General features: G+C 34.8%; 1 long non-coding RNA gene across 1 annotated transcript in view; it reads left to right on the top strand.

The window, feature by feature from the left end:
- The window catches only part of LOC135838331 (uncharacterized), a 120,200-nt gene that overhangs the window by 35,904 nt on the left and 64,150 nt on the right, over positions 1–20,146 (top strand). Inside the window, exon 3 of the long non-coding RNA XR_010557387.1 lies at positions 9,712–9,819. This is a non-coding gene — a long non-coding RNA (uncharacterized LOC135838331). The remainder of the gene's footprint in view (positions 1–9,711; positions 9,820–20,146) is intronic.

Below are 20,146 nucleotides of genomic sequence, written 5' to 3' on the forward strand. Positions count from 1 at the left end.
AAGCGAAAACGATGAGAATTTTCCATCATTTGAAAATTCGCTGCTCACTTGTATGTACATTATTTTACCGACTATAAAAATGTTATAAGTGTGTAGCCTTTGTCGAAATAGGTACCTATGTAGTACAAAGAAAGAAGAAATTGTGTTGTACTTTTGGCCGCGCGTGTAATACTAAAAAGATCGATACAAAAAGATAACGTACAGATTTGGAATCTTATCTGGAGATCCGATCGAAGAGATTAGATTCATCTCGGACCTTTTTTTTTCTATCTTTCATTTTCATCTTCGAGGCTGTGGGCTGTGCGCCTGGCATGGCCTGGGTAACCGTGAAAATGCACTCCTTTTGTAGAGGTAAGGATAACCGCATCATCTTGCGGAACATGCGTACACACAGAGAAGAATTCCAAGCTGGAGCAGCTGGTTTGCCAATAAATATGTACTATAAACAGTTTCTTAAAGATAATAGAAAATATATAAGAAATGGGAAATATTATAAAATTATAACATCATTTTAAAGTGTTCCTTTCATATAGTCTTGATACACGATGAGGGATGATTCGTTCGAACGAGAACGCTGGTGTCATTTCATAGTATCGAGGTAGAGATGCTGGAAAAGAAACAGCAGCATTTTTTTCTCCTTCTCGTGTTATGAATAGAGCAAAAGCAGCTCCCACAATTATCAAGAGCAAAGTACTATGCTGGAGGAGACGGCGGTGTTAATTTCCAACAAATCGTCAGAATGATGTTGATGTTCGCGTAACCATAGGGTCTTAATGATACGTTAAATAAACGGCTAACATTAAGTTTAAATGTTTAGATGCTGGGGCTTCGCGGTCCTCGGCGAGCCTGGGATTTAGCTTTCAGCGAAATAGACAATTGCATGCGAACATTAGGGGGATGATGATGCAAGAAAAATGCACCTCGGTTAAATAGCGGTTAAGCAATCGAGATCAGATTGCCGATACTGGAAACACCTAACAATTATCCGCGTTTAAAATGTGTTTTTTTTATTTAAAGGGATCAAATCGGTCAGTGGTTGCGACTATGGCTATACATTACCTATATAAAATCTACCTACAATTTATAATCATAAATATAGTATACGCTGTAAAGATATAGGGATAGGTGTACATCAACGTTATATAACCTGCATAACCGAGCGACGTGCAAAGTGCATTTACAGGTGCAACGTTCAAGGTTCAAGGGTTGTGTGTTGTTTTACTCGTGGATTTAGGGTGTGAGAGACCACAAAAATCTGAACCATTAAAAAAGAAGAAATGGCGAACGTAGTTCAAAATGAATTTCTCTACAGCAAAAATTATCCTTCCTCGACCCTTTCGATCAAGAGTTATCCTATTCGGGGGCCCGCATAAGGATCTATTGTACTCCCCCCCGCCGCCGATCATCTGGGGGAAAAATGGAGGCCATTTTGATTGACAGGTCAGCCAAAATTACAGATTTTGCGTTCCAACATAGAACTTGCACGAAATTTTTTAAACCGTACAAAGGTAGATCGAAAGAGCAGGCAAAAATTCATAACCTGTGAAAATTTCAGGTGCTAAAGTGCCTTTTTCGATTTTTGGTAAATTTTTGAAAATCAAATTTTGGACAAAAATGAGGGGAAAAAATCAAAATTTTATCAAATTGACCCAAGAAGGCTGAAATTTGGGATATACCCTATTTTCGACATGCCAAATCGATTGGAGACTGTTTCAAACATTTTGGAGTAGTTCAGGAGCTTCCAGCAGATTTTTGAAACTTGAAATTCTCACAAAATTTCATCATGGAGTTGGAAAGCCTAAATTTATTCCGCAAACTAATTTCAATACGCCACGATGTCGACTGCAGGTGGATTTCAAGTTGTTTTGGAGACTCCAGCGACTTTTTGAAAATTCCTGGAGCCTCCAGCAGATTTTTGAAACTTTAAATTTTCACAGAATTTCATCGAGTGGAGATGGAAAGCTGAAATTTACTCTACACTCCAATTTTAACATCCTCTGAAGACGACATCAAGTGGATTCAAGCTATTTTGGAGCTTCCAGCGACTTTTTTGAAAATTCCTGGATTCTCCAGTAGATTTTTGAAACTTTAAATTTTCACAGAACTTCATCGAGTGGAGATGGAAAGCTGAAATTTACTCTACAATCCAATTTTAACACCCTCTGAAGACGACATCAAGTGGATTCAAGCTATTTTGGAGCTTCCAGCGACTTTTTTGAAAATTCCTGGAGTCTCCAGCAGATTTTTAAAACTTGAATTTTCACGAAATTTTATCGAATGCATGCCATTGGAAGGTCGAACTTCATTCTGCAAACTAATTTCAATAAGCTATGAAGTCGACTGCAGATGGATTTTAAGTCGTTTTGGAGCTTCCAGCGACTTTTTAGAAAGCACTGAAGCCTCCGGTAGATTTTCGATACTTCAAATTTTTACAAAATTTCATGAAATGGAGTTGAGAGCCGAAATTTACTCTGCACAGTGTATGTAAGTGTAAAGTTAATTCGGACAGATTTTGTGACATTTTTTTTTATAAAACTGAAGTTTCCAAAAAGGTGCAGTAGGCTCCAAAATGGATTGAAACTGCCTGAAATCCATTTCGGAATAATTCCAAAAATAGAGTGTCAACAAAATTTAATTTTTCTGTCTCAAACGGAGGCGGAAGCGTGAATTTTTTAAATTTTCAAATATAAGATGAAAGCGATGCACAAAAGTAAGTTTCAAACTGGAGTACACCGATTTTTTTTTTAAATATCGGATACTTTACCGGTCATGAAGGTCATTAACAAACACCAATCTCGAGCACGCATGCTTGAGATTATTTGAACAGGTTTTATGGCGTTTTTTGGAAAATTGAAAATTTTCAAAAAGTAGCTGGAAGCATTAAAATCATTTGAAACCACCTGCAGTCGACTTCGTAGCGTATTGAAATTAGTTTGCTAAATAAATTTAGGCTTTCCAACCACATTTTGATGAAATTTTGTGAGAATTTCAAGTTTCAAAAATCTGCTGGAGGCTCCAGAACTACTCAAAACGGTTTGACACAGTTTCCAATCGATTTGGCAGGTCAAAAATAGGGTATATCCTAAATTTCAGCTTTCTAGGTCAGTTTGGTAAAATTTTGATTTTCCCCTCATTTGTGGTCTAAATTTGATTTTCAAAAATTCACCAAAAATCGAAAAAGGCTCTTTAGCACTTGAAATTTTGACAGGTGTTAAATTTTCGCCTGCTCTTACGATCTACCTTTGTACGGTTTGAAAAATTTCGTGCAAGTCCTATGTTGGAATGCAAAATCTGTGATTTCGGCTAACCTGTCAATCAAAATGGCCGCCATTTTGTAAGTAGGGCCACTTTTTTTTTTGAGGACAACCGCTAGAAATTTTCCTTAGGACTACCCCTTTAAGAAAAACGTTGTCCCGGAGGATCGGCAGGGGGTGCAATAGATCCTTATGCGGGCCCCCTGACTGTTATCTACTTTTTGCTTTTTACTTTTTTCCATCGAGGAGATACTAACGAAAAACCTAGGTACTCATTTTTTGCGACCAAAAAAAAGTCAACAGATTTCGATTTCTAAAGCACTTTTTGAGTCAATCAGCCGTTTTCAAAAAAACAGTCCAATCTATCTTCTGATCTCATCACTGGATGTATTTTACAATAGGTTTAGAACACGTTCGAAAAAATACCAGATTAAATAAATCGACAAATATTTTGACGTACAATTTTCTCAATTTAAACGTGATAGTATTTGTTTCGATTCATCGATAATAGAGACAATCATCATCGATCGAGTAGGTCTACAGTACGTCATAATCTTATATCGCTGAAAACTGATTAAGCTACGAAATGGTTCGGACGGACGTGGGACGTGGACGTGAACTCGAATGCTGAAGGATTACGATTGTCGATTATAGCACACATCTTCTAAAGCGGCATAAAATTCACGTAGCTGATCGTCTGGTATACTCAGAGATTCGTACAAAGATGAGAAAAAACATCCAGATAATAGCGTTTAAAAACGCTTTTAACGAATCTATCATCGGAAAATGATATTTCCATTAGGTTTACAATACCTACGCGAGAAGGATGGGTGGTGCGATTGCGACAAATGGATAAACTACGAGTACAACAGACGTAATTATAATGGTGAAGAATACGATGTAAAAACACGTAGCATCGGTAAAAAATTATGACAACAGTAGGTGCGCGGATTCTGATTGACAATTATCCGAGCACCAAGGTACAAGAAGATGATGAAGAGGTATGAAGAGAGCATAATACGAGTAGATGGAGTAGACTACAGAGGATTACATTGATTAAACGTTGTCGTATCTTCTACAAGGTACATAGAGTACCACAGGTTGGTACACTGTGCTACACAGTCAAAAGGTACTGAAAAGTGTACAGGTACGCGGAGGTAGCCAAGCTATAGGTATCGTTTAATTTGAACGTGACATCGACCAAGTTCTGAAAATTTTCCCACAGTAGACGATTAACGTGCGTGCCTAATAGGCTCACGTGTCTGGCCATATGTCAAGGCAAGCCCGCAGATCGAGCTTCGCTTTTGGCTATCGTCTCCCATCACGTATTATTTTATTAACCGAGCAACCGAGAGAGCTCATGAGACGCGCCGCGCCGCAAATGGAGAAAAAAAATGTACCTAATCAAAGTGTGCCTTAACACGCGGTAATTCATGATGGTATTTCGTCACTACTTACCTACCTGTACCTGTCGCGTACACGGGCGTGACAATTATTAGAAATTACCTACGGAAAGAGAGCTATTGGTACCGCAACAGGTTGAATATTCTAGTATCGATGACCACATTACACACCCGACTCCGAGCTTACAGAAGGGAATTTTGTTGGAAGTGCAACTGGTGTAAAGGTGCACATTGTGAGGAATTTATGAATTTTTTGACTGGAAAGGAAAGCAATGAAGAATTTCATTGTGGTTTTTTTTTCTCTCCAAAAGCATAAGGGGTCAGGGCAGCTCCCAAAAATAATTTCAGCTGCTCAAACAGAAAATCGAGGGTTGTGACGTTGTAAGGTGTTTTGAATTTTCAAAAATTCTCAAAAAATCTCGAGACGCAAGGTCTTGATTTATGTCAAATCGGCCAAAAAAAACCTCGGCACTTGAAATTTTGACAGGTGAGGTAGATACTATTTCGCAAGCTCTCTTTTACAACAGAACTTCTGAACTGGCACTCTTCGATTTGAACGAAATCAAGTTGGATCGAAAGAGCATGCCCTGAAAAAAAAAAACAGTAACCAAAATCCAAAAAAATTCGTCTGATTCTGATCAAATTTAGCAGAGACCTTCATTTTCACCAGTTGAAAGTTATTTGGAATACATTTTCGGTGCCACTGGAGAGGAGATGCGGATTGTTCAAGATCTGTTTTTGGAAAAATGTCCCAATACCAAATGAAATCGATCATATATGTAGTATTGAAAATCGATTTATTTGGGATTTTCGATTCTAGAACATCGATCATTTTCGAAATGAAGAATAAATTTTAGCCTCCCAAAATAAAATCCCTGTTCAAAAATTGGTCCATCACCGAAAATCGAATAATCGAATTTTGAAAACCGATTTATTTTGATTTTCGATTCTGTAAATGATGAATCATTTTCGAATAATGAAGAATAAAATAAAACCCCTGTTCAAAAATTGGTCATCACCGAAAATCGATTAATCAAATTTTGAAAATCGATTTATTTCGATTTTCGATTCTGGAAGATCGATTATTTTCGAAATGAAGAATAAATTTTAGCCTCCCAAAATAAAAACCCTGTTCAAAAATTGGTCATCACCGAAAACCGATTAATCAAATTTTGAAAATCGATTTATTTCGATTTTCGATTCTGGAAGATCGATTATTTTCGAAATGAAGAATAAATTTTAGCCTCCCAAAATGAAACCCCTGTTCAAAAATTGGTCATCACCGAAAATCGATTACCTAATCAAAGTTTGAAAATCGATTTATTTCGATTTTCGATTCTTTATGATCGATCATTTTCGAAATGAAGCATAAATTTTAGCCTCCCAAAATGAAACCTCTGTTCAAAAATTGGTCATCGCCGAAAATCGATTACCTAATCAAAATTTGAAAATCGATTTATTTCGATTTTCGATTCTTTATGATCGATCATTTTCGAAATGAAGCATAAATTTTAGCCTCCCAAAATGAAACCCCTGTTCAAAAATTGGTCATCACCGAAAATCGATTACCTAATCAAAGTTTGAAAATCGATTTATTTCGATTTTTGATTCTTTATGATCGATCATTTTCGAAATGAAGCATAAATTTTAGCCTCCCAAAATGAAACCTCTGTTCAAAAATTGGTCATCACCGAAAATCGATTATGTAATCAAAATTTGAAAATCGATTTACTTCGATTTTCGATTCTTTATGATCGATCATTTTCGAAATGAAGCATAAATTTTAGCCTCCCAAAATGAAACCCCTGTTCAAAAATTGGTCATTACCGAAAATCGAATACTTAATCGAATTTTGAAAATCGATTTATTTTAATTTTCGATTCTATATGATCGATCATTTACGAAATGAAGAATACATTTTAGTCTCCCAAAATAAAATCCCTGTTCAAAAATCGGTCATCACCAAAAATCGATTAATCGAATTTTGAAAATCGATTTATTTCGATTTTCGATTCTATGATATGATCGATCATTTTCGAAATGAAGAATAAATTTTAGCCTCCCAAAGTAAAATCCATGTTCAAAAATTGGTCATCACCGAAAATGCAATTTTTCGAAATTGCTCAAAAAAATGTTGTCATGAGGCTTTTTCAAAAATCCCAAAACTCACGACCTAATTTTGGACACGAAATTCTTGGAAAATGCTCAAAAAAACATTCTCGTGTTCTTATTTGAATTTGGTCATCGGTTCCAGCTCCCGTGATAACGTCTCTTACCTGGCTGCTGGCTCAAAACAGCAATTTTACCCACATGAATGGAAAAGGCTGCAACTTGATGGCAACATTTCGCCCTAAAATAAAAATCGCCTTATCGGTTTAATCGCCTGTACCTGTATCTTTAGCATCTACTTAATAAATTGAAGTGGTGATTTCTTTGTAACGCCATCACTGCAAATCGGCTGGACGGAATATTGTGAAAAAATACTCAAAATGTTCAGCGTGATGCGTAGATGGTTGTACTGAAATTATTTTCGCGATTAGAGGCCTTAAAAAGCTGTAATTAAGCTTCAAAGTTTTGATGACGTCATCAAGAGCTTTCAGTTCACCGCCGAATCTTTCCGATTTGCTAAGCATTTTACAAAATCATCGAAGCTTCAATTTTTAACATACTTAGAGAATAGGAGATCGAAGGTGGATCTATTCCTGAAGAAACTCGAAAAGTATGGGTGAACTCATTGGCCAATCATATCTCTTCAACTTCAATTTTTTTTTCACTTAGTCAATTTGGAATTTTTACTCTTTGCATAAGAATCAGTTTAAAAACAGGAAATTTGATAGAGTTAGGTATATCCAAATGGTTAGATTTTTTTATTATTGTCAACTTACTTAGAATTTTCACACCTTGCATAAAATCAGTTTAAATAGAAGAAATTTGATAAATATATCCAGAATGCTTCATTTTTTTGAATGTCCGGTGTAAAATCAGTTTGAACCCAGGATAGCCGATTTTGACTTATAAAAAATTTTCATTTTCATTTTCATTTTGTAAATAAAAATAATCAAACAAATTGAGCCAGGAATAGCGAGGGCAAAAGCTTTTGACATTTTTCATTTTGATAATTGAGATTGAGAGAACGACGTTTTTTTTATGGGAAGAATTCGATTTTTTGGTTTAAAAATTTAAAAATTTGAGTGATTTTTTGTAGAAATTTCAGTTTTAATAAACATAAGCAACAATACACAATCAAATTTAGGGCAAAAGCTCGCAAAATTTTGTATTTCGAGAAGTGAAAAAACATTTTTTTTCTGATAAATAAATCCCTTTATTAAGACTAAAAATTTACTAAACTTAACGACTTCGTCGAGTCTGGCAAAACGTTTTCAAGATTTAACAAATTTGGGGAGGGAGGTCTATCTAACCAATACCTAGCTTATCCCCTATAATTTCGTGTATGTCGACCTTGAAGGACCAAAAAGTAACTGGAAGCTTCAAAACGAGTTGGAAGCACTTGCTCTAGATTTCATAGGGTATTGAAATTAGTTTGCAGATTGAATTTTGGCTTTCTAAATCTATGTAGGTATTTAATAAAATTTTGTAGAAATTTCAAATTTCAAAAATCTGCAGGAAGATTAAAAATGTTTTTAAAAATCGATGGATGCTACAAAAACGATTCTTTGTGATTTGAATACGATTCAGAGTCTGATTCTGAATTCGATCTAAAATTGATTCGCGATTCATTTCTGCGATTCGAATCGCACAATTTCCACTTTTGACCATAGATTCAAGTTGGAAGGTAGATATGGTCGACTGGACTTTGGATTTTCAAAAATGCCACCCAGATTTGGGATTTGTCCAGGAGAAATATACCTTAAGGTGAAATCACAAATTTGACAATTTAGCCAAAAAATGACAAAAATGTCAAAAATTATCAATTTTTTATAATTTCTCAGTAACTACATATTATGTATATGGAATTTTGCGGGATTTTTTTTAGTTATTATAAGTAGGTAAGTACATATGCATTAAATTCTATTCCCTGCCCGAAGGGCGGGTAATTTTGCTTGTACATAATACTTAGGACGTCACGTACCCGTTATAATGAGAATATTCAAAGGATTCCGCGCGATGACACTAAAATAGCCCTAGCTAGCAATCGTCCGTCGGTGTCTGGTTTTGATACGTAAGTGAAAGGCCACGACGACTGGGACGTGGACGTTTCAAATATCAAGAGCCTTTTTTCCCACTTTAACCCGGCGATCATCTGACCACGATGATGGACGATCGGATGACGTGCACACAATCGAACCTATTTATACCGAGTAAGGTTCCAATTAAGCGAGGGTTTTGTATTGCATTGTACAGGTATGGGCATGGGTATGGGCATGGGCAGATGAGTGAGTTTTTCTTCGTACGAATGAGTATTACGTGGTCCTCTTTCCTCACTGTCGTGTGGCTCACCACGGTCGAGATTTTTAACACCTTCGGCGCCTACGAAGTGAATCAGCTCGACCGCAAACGCGACGATATGGGCTCGTGTATTTACTTACTTATTATGTGTGGCTCACAGGCTGCGCCTACGATGTTGTTGAAACGCAGACAAAACTCATTCGATGTGAACTTGTCGAGTACTACGACGCCGCAGTGTTACAACTACGTAGTACAATGTACCTGTACAATAATTTATTATGAGTACGAAGAGGAAGAAAAGTTCTCACTTCGAAGTTACAAATTCGAGTAGCATCCTCTAAGTGTATGTGGGTGACTCATAAAGGAGCAGGTATAGGTGTAGGTGTAGCCTCGACATGTATGTACTTCAATTTCACACTCGAATATATCCATGAACTTGTGTAACTCTTGGTGGTACTAATTTACTGATTTTGAGTAAGCAGATCAAAGCAACGTGATGGGCGGACACGAAATTCTGAATATGTAAATAAATAAAATTCTACAAAAAAATTTGTTCCCACTCAGATAATTTGAAAAAATGATCAAATTTCTAAAATTCAAACCTACAACAAAATATGATTGTTTGTTTGTTTGTTTGTTTGTTTCAGGTGCTCATTTCGATCCTCATCAAGTGCTGGTTTCCGTATTCAAGAATTTGCATAATTGTGATTTATTACAACATATCGTATGTTGTTACAAATCAAGACGAAACTTTGGTAAGTTTTTCATAATTTTATGTAAAGATTGAAGTTTTGATTTTTTGATTTTAAATGATTTTTTTCTTTTGATATACCAATAGTATGTATTTGTAAATTCTTTAATGATAAAATCGTCCAATTTTGATGCACTCTTCTTCCCCCCCCCCCTCTGTCACAATGTTGGCCTCGTAAATATGTAGGTATCAAATCGTAAAGTATCTGTGAAGAGATACCGTATTCACTATAATCATTGTTGTATTTTTCAAGAACTGAGAAACTGTTGGAATTGAAAATGATGAATCAGAATTTTCAATATGTATGGTTCTAAAAATCTCAAATTAAGTCTGTTTTTTAAAACTGTCAACCGAGCAAGAATCATTCAAAACTGCCTGAAACTGATAAAATTTAACAAAATTATGCATAGTTCAATGAAAATTGTAAAAAAACATAGTTAAAACATTGCTAAATGGCGTAGAAATAGTTGAAAAACATTAAAATCTTTTCAAATTATTAATACTAGGTGTAATTTCAGGAAAAGGTAAAATTCAATAAAATTGCACGAAGGACAATGAAAAAAACTGGTCAAAAAATCGTTGAAACGTAGGTATTAAATAAAACAAAAACACTTTCAAAAGCATTACAATTTTTTCAAGTAACCAAAAACCGATTGAATTTCTGTACAATTTGGCGAAACTTTGGAAAAACTGCAGAAAGCGTGCTAAAAACTCATTAAAGTGGTATAAAAACACAAAAATTTACAAAAAATTTCATAGAATGTTCGTTGTATAAAAATATTTTAAAAAGTATCTAAATCATTTAAAACTGCCAAAAACGGATTCATTTTCATAAAAATTTGGAAAAATTTCAAAATTCCTGATGAAATTTCATGCAAGTTGGCCCTGTGTATGATGAAAAAATTGGAAATTGTCCCATTCCTCAAAAAAAAAAAAATATATCATTTCTACTCTACGTTTTTGAAAAAATTTTAATCCTTGAATTTTATCTATATCTTCATGAGAAAAACGCCATCCAATGTTTTCAATTTAACCACCTTCCCCCCCTTAAATTCCACGATGAAAAGTGGAACTTGGTCTCTCTCTCGGCTTCTAAAAAGATTGTCAATTGCCATAGCGAAAATGAATCATCCAACAAGTAAGTAAAGAGGGGTTTTCTCGATGAGGTCATTTTAAAAAACTCTAATAGGACATCGAATTTTTAAAAAAATACTTGATACTTTGTTTAATTTTGTAATTTTTTCAACTTGGAAATCTTTATCTTTATATACGAGTAAGTTACACCCTGAAAAAAAAATTGTTGGGAAGGACTGAGGGAAGGTTTTTCTTGATAAAAGAATTATCCAGAAGTATTCTGCTCGGAGATGAAATATTTTCAATTAATTTGCACCTACACTACACCAAAGCGAGAAGTCAATTTTTCTACCCTCTACTTACTTTGGTCAGAGAAAAAAAGTGAAAAATTGATAATTCGAAACGCAAAACAACATTATTCTTGATATACACAAAATTTGATTTCGTACCTTCAATATTTTTTTAGTTTTCAGGAAATTATAACAGTAGTTTGAAAATAGGAATACGACGCCCGAGCAAAACGAGAGTACAATCTCTAAAAAAATCACAGGTCTTTTTTTTTGGTATTTTAGCAGAAGTACGTTATTGAGACTTATTGGGAAATTTAAAGTACATATTGTTGATGTGAATAGTCAATTTTTCGACTCAGTATAGCTTATGATCAAAGAAGGTAAAAGGAAAATGATCTGGCCCGAGCGAAACGAGGGCAAAAGCTCTTGAAAATTTATAATTCAAAGATCCAAATCAATGGTTTTTGGTAATTCTTTGATTTTCCCAACTTAAACGAATTCTTCCCAACTACAAGTATTCTCAACCATTTCCAATTCACTCAATGTATGTATCCCAAAAATTCCCTAATTTTGTCAACATTTTTTTGTCTGTGGCGGGGGGGGGGGGGTAAAACACCTCCTCCCTCCCTGTTCGGCATGCTTCTAGATGTTTTGTTACGAATGTAATTTTTTCCAAAAAAAAAAAAAAAAAAAAAAACATTCTTTTACAATATTATGAAGAAGCAATGGCTTTCATTTTTGCCGGAAAAGCGATTATTTTTTCTATTTTTGGCGATGACAATTCCTATCAAAAAAGTGAGAATTGAAATTTTTTTGAAAAGAAGCAAGACTTTTTGGGATTTTTTGTAAGTAGGAAACCACAATCTTTAGAAATTTTTGCATGGCAAAGCTTTGAAAAAAAGCGGAGTTTACCACTATTTTAGTATTTTTGGCAAAAACGAGACATTTTTTCTTGTTTTCTTCACAAAGTAGGTACGCAGAGATTTGGAAAAATTGTACCTTGAATTTTTTTTAAAAAAAGTAGGGCTACTCGTACTTCTACTTAGTAGTCAAACTGATTTCTCTTCAACTCTTCAGTAAATCCCCTAATAGTTACATGCAAATAACACAATGAACCACAACAACAAACTCTTCAGTTCTTCACAATGTTTATATAAAAAATCGCAGCATGTTATTGGTACTAAAAATCATGCAGGTATCGTCTCAAAGGCTGTCAGTGCCTCAAGCACCACGTCGTCGTCGGTCGTAAAGGCGCGAGCCAGTCGTGAAAAAAATTAGTACTCGCGTGGTCGCGCGCGGTACAGGGGCAGGGGTCTTATACATGTTATAATACACCCAAACGACAGTTATAAAATTAAATTGCATCCTGTCTTGTTGGTCTTCGCGTCGTTCTACACAAGACGTTTTTATAACTTATATAAAATTTAATAACATAGAAAGAAAATTAGTCTGGCTGCACGTTTACTGCGTAGTACACCTAGACCTCTATACGTATAGGTACATATATGAGGATGGACAACAATAAATTTTCCTCAAAGGTATATCCACCGATGATGTGCCCTCTATGGACGATATCGGGTATATATAGCCTACTATTCTTACCATAGAGATGATAATAAAACCTATATTATAGCCGGTAATTAATTTCCATCGTTCGATCGTCTGATGTTCTACGCATTTTTAGCCTACCTGTATACCTATACGAGTATGATACACATTACATTCATTATACATATACAATAGCACGCTGGAAAAATGGGCGTTACAATCTTTTCACTACCAAATTACCAATAAGACGATATATGTACGCGGAATGATACCAAGTTGCACCTTTTCTTCTCCTTCTGCTTTATCTCTCATACGTGTAATGGATTAGGTGTACACGTTTAATTAATTACACTCGCCGACATCACACCTTCGAAAATACGCGAGCGAAATAGAGGAGGTTGCTTAGCAGCAGCAGCACCCAGCGTGGTAAGTTTTTTATACCGAATATTATTAGGAGATCGGGATTCGGGGTATTGAAAAAGTGCTCTAACAACGTATACGCCTCGTTTATTGCTGTTAATTGAATAGTACGAACAACCAAATAAGTTGTATGTAGATAATCATGAGACTGCTAAATGAACGGGTTGTCAAGTGCAATAAATCGATGCATTTATCATTATTGAATATAGAGTAATCACGATCATCGTTGCGGTGTAGTATTAAGTAATACTACTGCAGTGTTTCTTTGGCTGGGATGGGAGGAGGAGAGCGGGACAGCTTCTAAACAGAGAAAATATATTGCTGTATGCAACACAGACGACTTTAAACCGAAACGAATAGAGGAGTTTCCAGACTTTGCAGTTTTTTGAATCAATGATCAATATAAAAGAAAGAGAAGTACTCGTAAACCAGAATTATTTTCACAAAGTTACATGATCTGCAAACAGGAGCTGTTCCGGGCTTTTGCTGCCCTGGACCAGACCACTTTTAGCTGCCCCTGCCCAATTCTTTTTGCTGATCACAACTCAACCTTTTTAATGCTCTCAACTCCGTACCCTCAGATATTGCAATTCATATTCCTAGTCACAAAATGTATGGAATTGGTCTCCAGATTCATCTTTTTTTGCCTCTGTATTTCTAATAGTGTCCAATTTTAATCAATTTTAATTTGATATCCTCAGGTGAAGTGGAGTGGTGTAGACTCCTGATAACTACCTGATATGGTTTATCTTGTTTCAACGGATATGTATGGTGCCCAATTCCATACATTTTGTGACTAGGATTCTTCCTTATAGCCTCCAGTGCCCTATACACTGCTGTAAAGCTTTGCTCATTTGAGCATGCTATTTCAACATCTCCATTAGAGAGGGTTTGCAGTATAGGGGTCTCACACTGTTCCACCCACGTAGAAAAAGTACACTGGTGTCTATTGGAAAATCAGCAGTGTTTCTTAGTAAGGAATTGCCACTAGTGATTTACTTCTCCTACTCAAAATTATGAGTGATGAATTACTGCTGATTTCTCAGTAGAGTAGCACTACTGATCCACATATGCAAATCAATGGTATTTCACTACTGTCTAGTATGTGTGTAGTAAATCACTACTGGCAATTCCTTACTATAGGAAACACTACTCATTTCCAAGTGTGTGTCAGAAGTGTTTCACTACATGCTATCAGTATCAGTGGGGTGCAATAATTTTCAAGGGGAGCGGCAAATTGCACGTATGAAATTGCACGTAAGAAAATTGCACGTGCGAAATTGCACGTATACAATTGAACGTGTGTGATAATTGCACGCAGGGGAAAATAGAACGTCTGCAAATTTAACGTCTGAAAATGATTTAATGTGAGATTTTCACCAACCCAAAATACAGTTTCGAAACGTTCTGAACAGTTCTGGAGCCTCCAGCGGATTTTTGAAAGTTGAAATTTTCGCAAAATGTTACTCAAAGAAGGTGGAAAGCTAAAATTTACTTCAACATGCTGAGTCAATTGGAGATGGTTTCAAGGCGTTCTGGAACTGGAACCTCTGGTTGTGTTTTGGAAATTTCAGATTTTCACAAAGTTCCATAAAAACCGTCTAAATTAACTTTTGAACGTTTGAAATATGGCTACCGGCTTCTGAACAGGTTGAAACCGTCTGAAATCAACCGCATGTTAAATTTACGGTATTACTTGAACTTTTTTCATTTTTTCTGGAATTTATGAGCAGATAAAAAATTTACTTTTGAAATCTAACTCACAGAATTTCGCGAAAACGCCCTACAACGGTCAATAGGGTGCTCAATGTGCACTGACCAAAATTATAGGGGTTGAACTTCATTTTAAGCCTTTTCAGAACAATACAGAAAGTTGAACGTAATAATTGAACGCTGTAAACGTTCTATTTTCACATGCGTGCAATTATCACACACGTTCAATTGTATACGTGCAATTTTGCACATGCAATTTTTCACGTGCAATTTGAAACGTTCAATTTTCACCAACCCAATTTTCAAAAATCAAAAAAATAGGGTTGGGGAATTTTATTTTGAATTTCCTGATCATCAATGTGATGCTCACATTATGTATGATTTTTCCTGCCTATAACATTTTTAGAAAATTCCTACACCTATACCTCGCGGGGATTCGAACCGGGGACCTACGGATGTCTGACTACACAACCCTAACCACCTGACTACTAGTGCACTACAGTGGATAGGGCATTTAAAGAATATATTTGTTTGCAAACACTCAATTTCAACAGTTCGTGAATTTGAATGTTGAAACTTGAAACTATGAATAATTGGTGAAGTTCTCAAGAGTGTCGAATTCATTTTTGAAAACTATTTGATCCCAAACCCAAAATGAGCTCCAAAGAGGGGGGAGGCACAAAATTGCAAATTTTTTAAGAAGTGCGCTGTTGATGTCAAAATTTGAAATTTTAATGGCACTATTTTTGAAGACCATTCTACCCCAAATCCCAAAATGGGCTTCAAAAGGGGAGGTACAAAGCCAAAATTAAAAAAAAAAATTGAAAAAGTATGTTATTGATATCAACATTTGAGTTTTCAATGGCTCAGAATCAATTTATGATTTTTTTTGAAGACCATTCAAGCTCAAACCCGAAAATGGGCTCCAAAGCTTGGGAGGTACAAAAATGAAAATTTTCCAAAAAAAAGTGCAATATTGGTGTGAATTGAAAATTTGGATTTTCAATGGTGTAGATCAGACTTACTTTTTGAAAATCATTTGATTGTATAAACCCCAAAACAATATCCACAGCGGAGATTCAAAACCAAAAATTAAATTTTCTTATATATTTGGACACAAAATTCATTTTTGAGAACGATTTGATCCTAACTTCCCAAAATGGACTTCAAAGGGGAGGTACAAAGTCGAAAATTTTCCAAAAAGATACAAAAATAGTACAATATTGGTATCAAAATTGGGATTTTCAATGCCCAGAAATAATGTTTGAAGATCATGTGACTCCAAAACCCAAAACAGGGTGTCTAACAGGTACTGCAGGTACTGCAAGTACTGTAAAAGTACTGCATTGAAATCCTCGGTACTGCAAGTACTGTAAAGTACTGCATTTTGCCTGAAAAGTACTGCATTTTTTCTCAAAATCATTGATTTAAAATTTTTTTAAAAACCTCAAAATGAATTAATTGGTGAAAATTTTAAAAAAAAATGTTCATTTTGTACCTCAAAAGATGCAGGGTGTCCACAAGCCTGGAAAACCTGGAAAAGTCAGGGAATTTGGTCGGCCTGGAAAAGTCAGGGAATTTCGTAATTTTCACGCAAAATCCCTGGAATTTTGAAAAAACAATCAATTGCAAATTTCAGATAAGGACCTGTTATGAAAGGAAAACATTATTTTTTACATCTCGAACCACAAATTTTCAAAAGCTTTTGCCCTCGCTTCGCTCGGGCTTGTTTCATTTTCTTTTTAAAGGGCCAGATGAACATTTCTAGATAATAAAAATCAAAGTTTTAAAGCCAAAAAATGAACTCACGAAAAAAAACATCGTTTTTATGCATCTCGAAATACAAATTTACAAGAGCTTTCGTCCTCACTTGGGCCTGTTCTGTTTTCTTTTTCAAAATCAACTTCCTTTAAAAAAGCATTATTCAAATTCTAAAATTTTAAAAGCCAAAAAAACTACTCGCTCTCACTAAAAAAACCTCGTTTTTATGCCTTTCGAAATGCAAATTTTCAGAAGCTTTCGCCCTCGCTTTGCTCGACCTTGTTCACTTTTTTTTAAGAAGTAGTTAACTTCCTTCAAAAAAACATCATTCCAATATTAAAATTTGAAAAATCAAAAAATAAACTCTTCTCATTTGAAAAAAAACTCGTTTTCAGGCATCTAGAAATGAACATTTTCAAAAGTTCTCGCTTCGCTCGGGCCAATTTGTTTCTCAATTTTAAGATGAACAAATTTCACATTTTGATGCCTCCAAAAAACCATAAAAGAAAAGAAACATTTTCAAAAGTTATTAGGTATGAATATTGTAATAAATTGGCCAAACTTGATGCACGTTTATTCATTTATTTATTCATTTTTAATTTAAAAAGTTGATAATTAAAGTTGAGCTGTTTTTTATATCCGAAGAAGTATCCAGTTCGAAGAGAAGCTTATAAAAAAAAATACACCCTCCCAAAAAATTTTTTTTCTTGAACCAAAGTATGGCGTAAGCATAGAAAATTGAAAAAAATGGTCTGGAAAAATGGAAAAATTGGCCTGGAAAACCTGGAAAACCGGGAAAAGTCAGGGAAAATCATTTCCAGAAATGAGTGGACACGTGGACACCCTGAAGATGGCAACACTTGTATTTTTTTTATAGGCGTGGTGACACTTTTTCTTCTGTAATTTCAATTTGTTTCGATTGAAATACTTATAATTTTATCGACAAATTCCCACTGGTTCAAAAATATAATTTTTTTTCTTGGGGGGGGGGGGGTCGGTGTAAGCTGGATTTAAAAAAAATATAAGGTACTGCAAAAGGTACTGTAAAAGTACTGCATTTCTTCGGAGAATTTTTGTTAGACACCCTGCCCAAAATGAGCCTCAAAAAGGTGTAAAATTGCAAATCTTCTCAAATAAAATGTACAATATCGGTATTAAAATCTGGATTTTCAATGGCACAGAATTTTTTGTTGAAGATCATTAGACCCTAAATTTGAATCTGCAATCCTTCGTGTTCAAAATCGTATATATGTACATAATCTGATATCTGCATAGCATTCTTCAAAACTTTTGAATTCTTTTCCTCTTCTCACACCCTAATTGGGGTATTTTTAGTTAGCAGGGCAATTGGTTGATGACATCACTGGTAAGGTGTACATTTACTAGTAAATAACTATATTAGACCATTACTGTTCAGTAGGCAAACATGACTGCTGAGTGGTGCATTGTGTGGTAAATAATTATTGATGTGTAGTAAAAAACTACAACACATCTACTGAGTTGTAGTAAGTAACTACTGAGCCATACTACTCTGTAGGTGAACACCATTGTTGAGTGGTTCATTGAATGGTGAAATATTACCAATGTATAGTTAAAAACTACTAATCTACCACTGAGCTGTAGTAAATAACTACTGAACCACTACTACTGAATAGGTAAACACCACTGTTGAGTGGTGTATTGAATGGTGAAGTATTATTGAGTAGTAGTTAGAAACTACTACTTTACTACTAAGCTATAGTGAATTACTGCAGAAGTCACACTACCCTGCAGTGCAACACTACTGTCCAGTAATGAATCAAGTACTGAAAGCACTACTGATGTGGTGTGAATTACTACTTAGCACTACTGTTAAGTAGTGAATTACCACTGCCCCCTGTAAGTTTTTTCTACGTGGGCATGCTTTCTGACATTGCAGTAAATTCAGTAATATTTTTAATTCCACTCACATACAGTAAAAGCTCGTTATAACGCTCTTCAAGGGACCAGATTAAAGCAAAAAGAGTGTAATAAAAGAAGTGGAAATGTGAACTTTATTTTGAATTTTGATAAGGTTATCAAAAAATCTTACCTTTTTTTTTTAGCCAAAATCGAAAATAATTCTACTTGTTTGTATGAACTGAAACTGTTGAAAGTTGGAAAAAAAGATTTTTTGGCAAAATTTTGCTATACCTAAAAATTTTTTTTTTACTTTTTTAAAAATCAAAACTACAAAAATTGCAAAAAAAAACTGTTGTTGGAGCCAAAATCTTCAGAAAGTGAGAATTTTTTACAGGAAGTGAGCTTTTAGGTCACAAAAAATTGGTTTTTGTTGTCAAAATTATAGAAAAAATTTGATTTTTCCTGAATTTTAGATCATTAAAACGTGATTTATAATCGCCCATGATGAGCGTTATATCTCGATTAATTTTACATTGGTTTAAATGGGGTTGTCTAGGGACCAGAGAAAATCAGCGTTATAACGAAAACAGCATTATAACCTAAAGCGTTAGAATGAGCTTTTACTGTAAATAGGTGGAATATGTTTCTTTTTGAGTTTTTCACTGCAAGTTTCTTTTGACTGGATAGATTTAAGGCTGTCTATTGTCATATTGCTATGATTTTCCTCTGATTCATCTATTGATGATGTTTGTTCACTGACTTGGCTTGATAGTGAGCCACTACTTCCCTTAAGTGGTTGATTGGTCTCTACTATTTTTCTAACTGTTTTTGTTGAAGTTTATTCTGTTTCACAATGTCACTCTACATAGCTGTTAGTTGGTTGTACGTGGGATAGCCATTGTTCATACCCATCACTGATCACAGTTCAGGTTCACTATTTACATTCCCAAAGCACAGTATTTTAATTGATTACAAATAAAAACATTCAATTAGGCAAATTGTTAATCATTTCTTATGCATATGTGCTGCCATGAACACAGCAAAATACGCGCATCACAAAATAATATTATGTACATTAACTTCTGTGAACTATTCAAGCAAATGAAAAAAAAAGAAAGTTAAGAAAAAAAATGAAAATTTCCTAATGCAATTTTAGATACTTATTTAAAATTTTATGCATAATTGGCAAATGACTAAATTAAAATTTTGAAAAAAAATTACTTTTAAAATTGGTAAATTTTGTAATGTTTTAAGGAGAGTGCCATAGGAAAAAAAATTAAAGAAATCAACCCTGAGTAGCACAATCTGTCGACCTTATAGACCTTATTACCAATAGTCAAATTTGAAGTTATCGACTCGGCCACTCTTGAAATGTTATAAATAAATGTCTCAAGTACGAACCCATCGTTATTAACCCAAAATGACCATTTTTAAAATGGTGAATAAAAAAATAATTTTAGGAACTACTTGAGAACTATTTTCGAAAAAATTTTTCACCATAAAATATCGGTTTGAACCCAATAACCGTTATGTGAAGTGATTTTCCTGTTTTCGACCCTCGGGGACAAAACTGGAAGCCAAGGAAGGGGGGCTTCAATTTTTGGAAAATTTTGGAACCACCATTTTGAACCTACTCCTTTGAAC

The sequence above is a fragment of the Planococcus citri genome, chromosome 3 (genome assembly GCF_950023065.1).
Source record: "Planococcus citri chromosome 3, ihPlaCitr1.1, whole genome shotgun sequence".
Lineage (NCBI taxonomy): Eukaryota > Metazoa > Arthropoda > Insecta > Hemiptera > Pseudococcidae > Planococcus > Planococcus citri.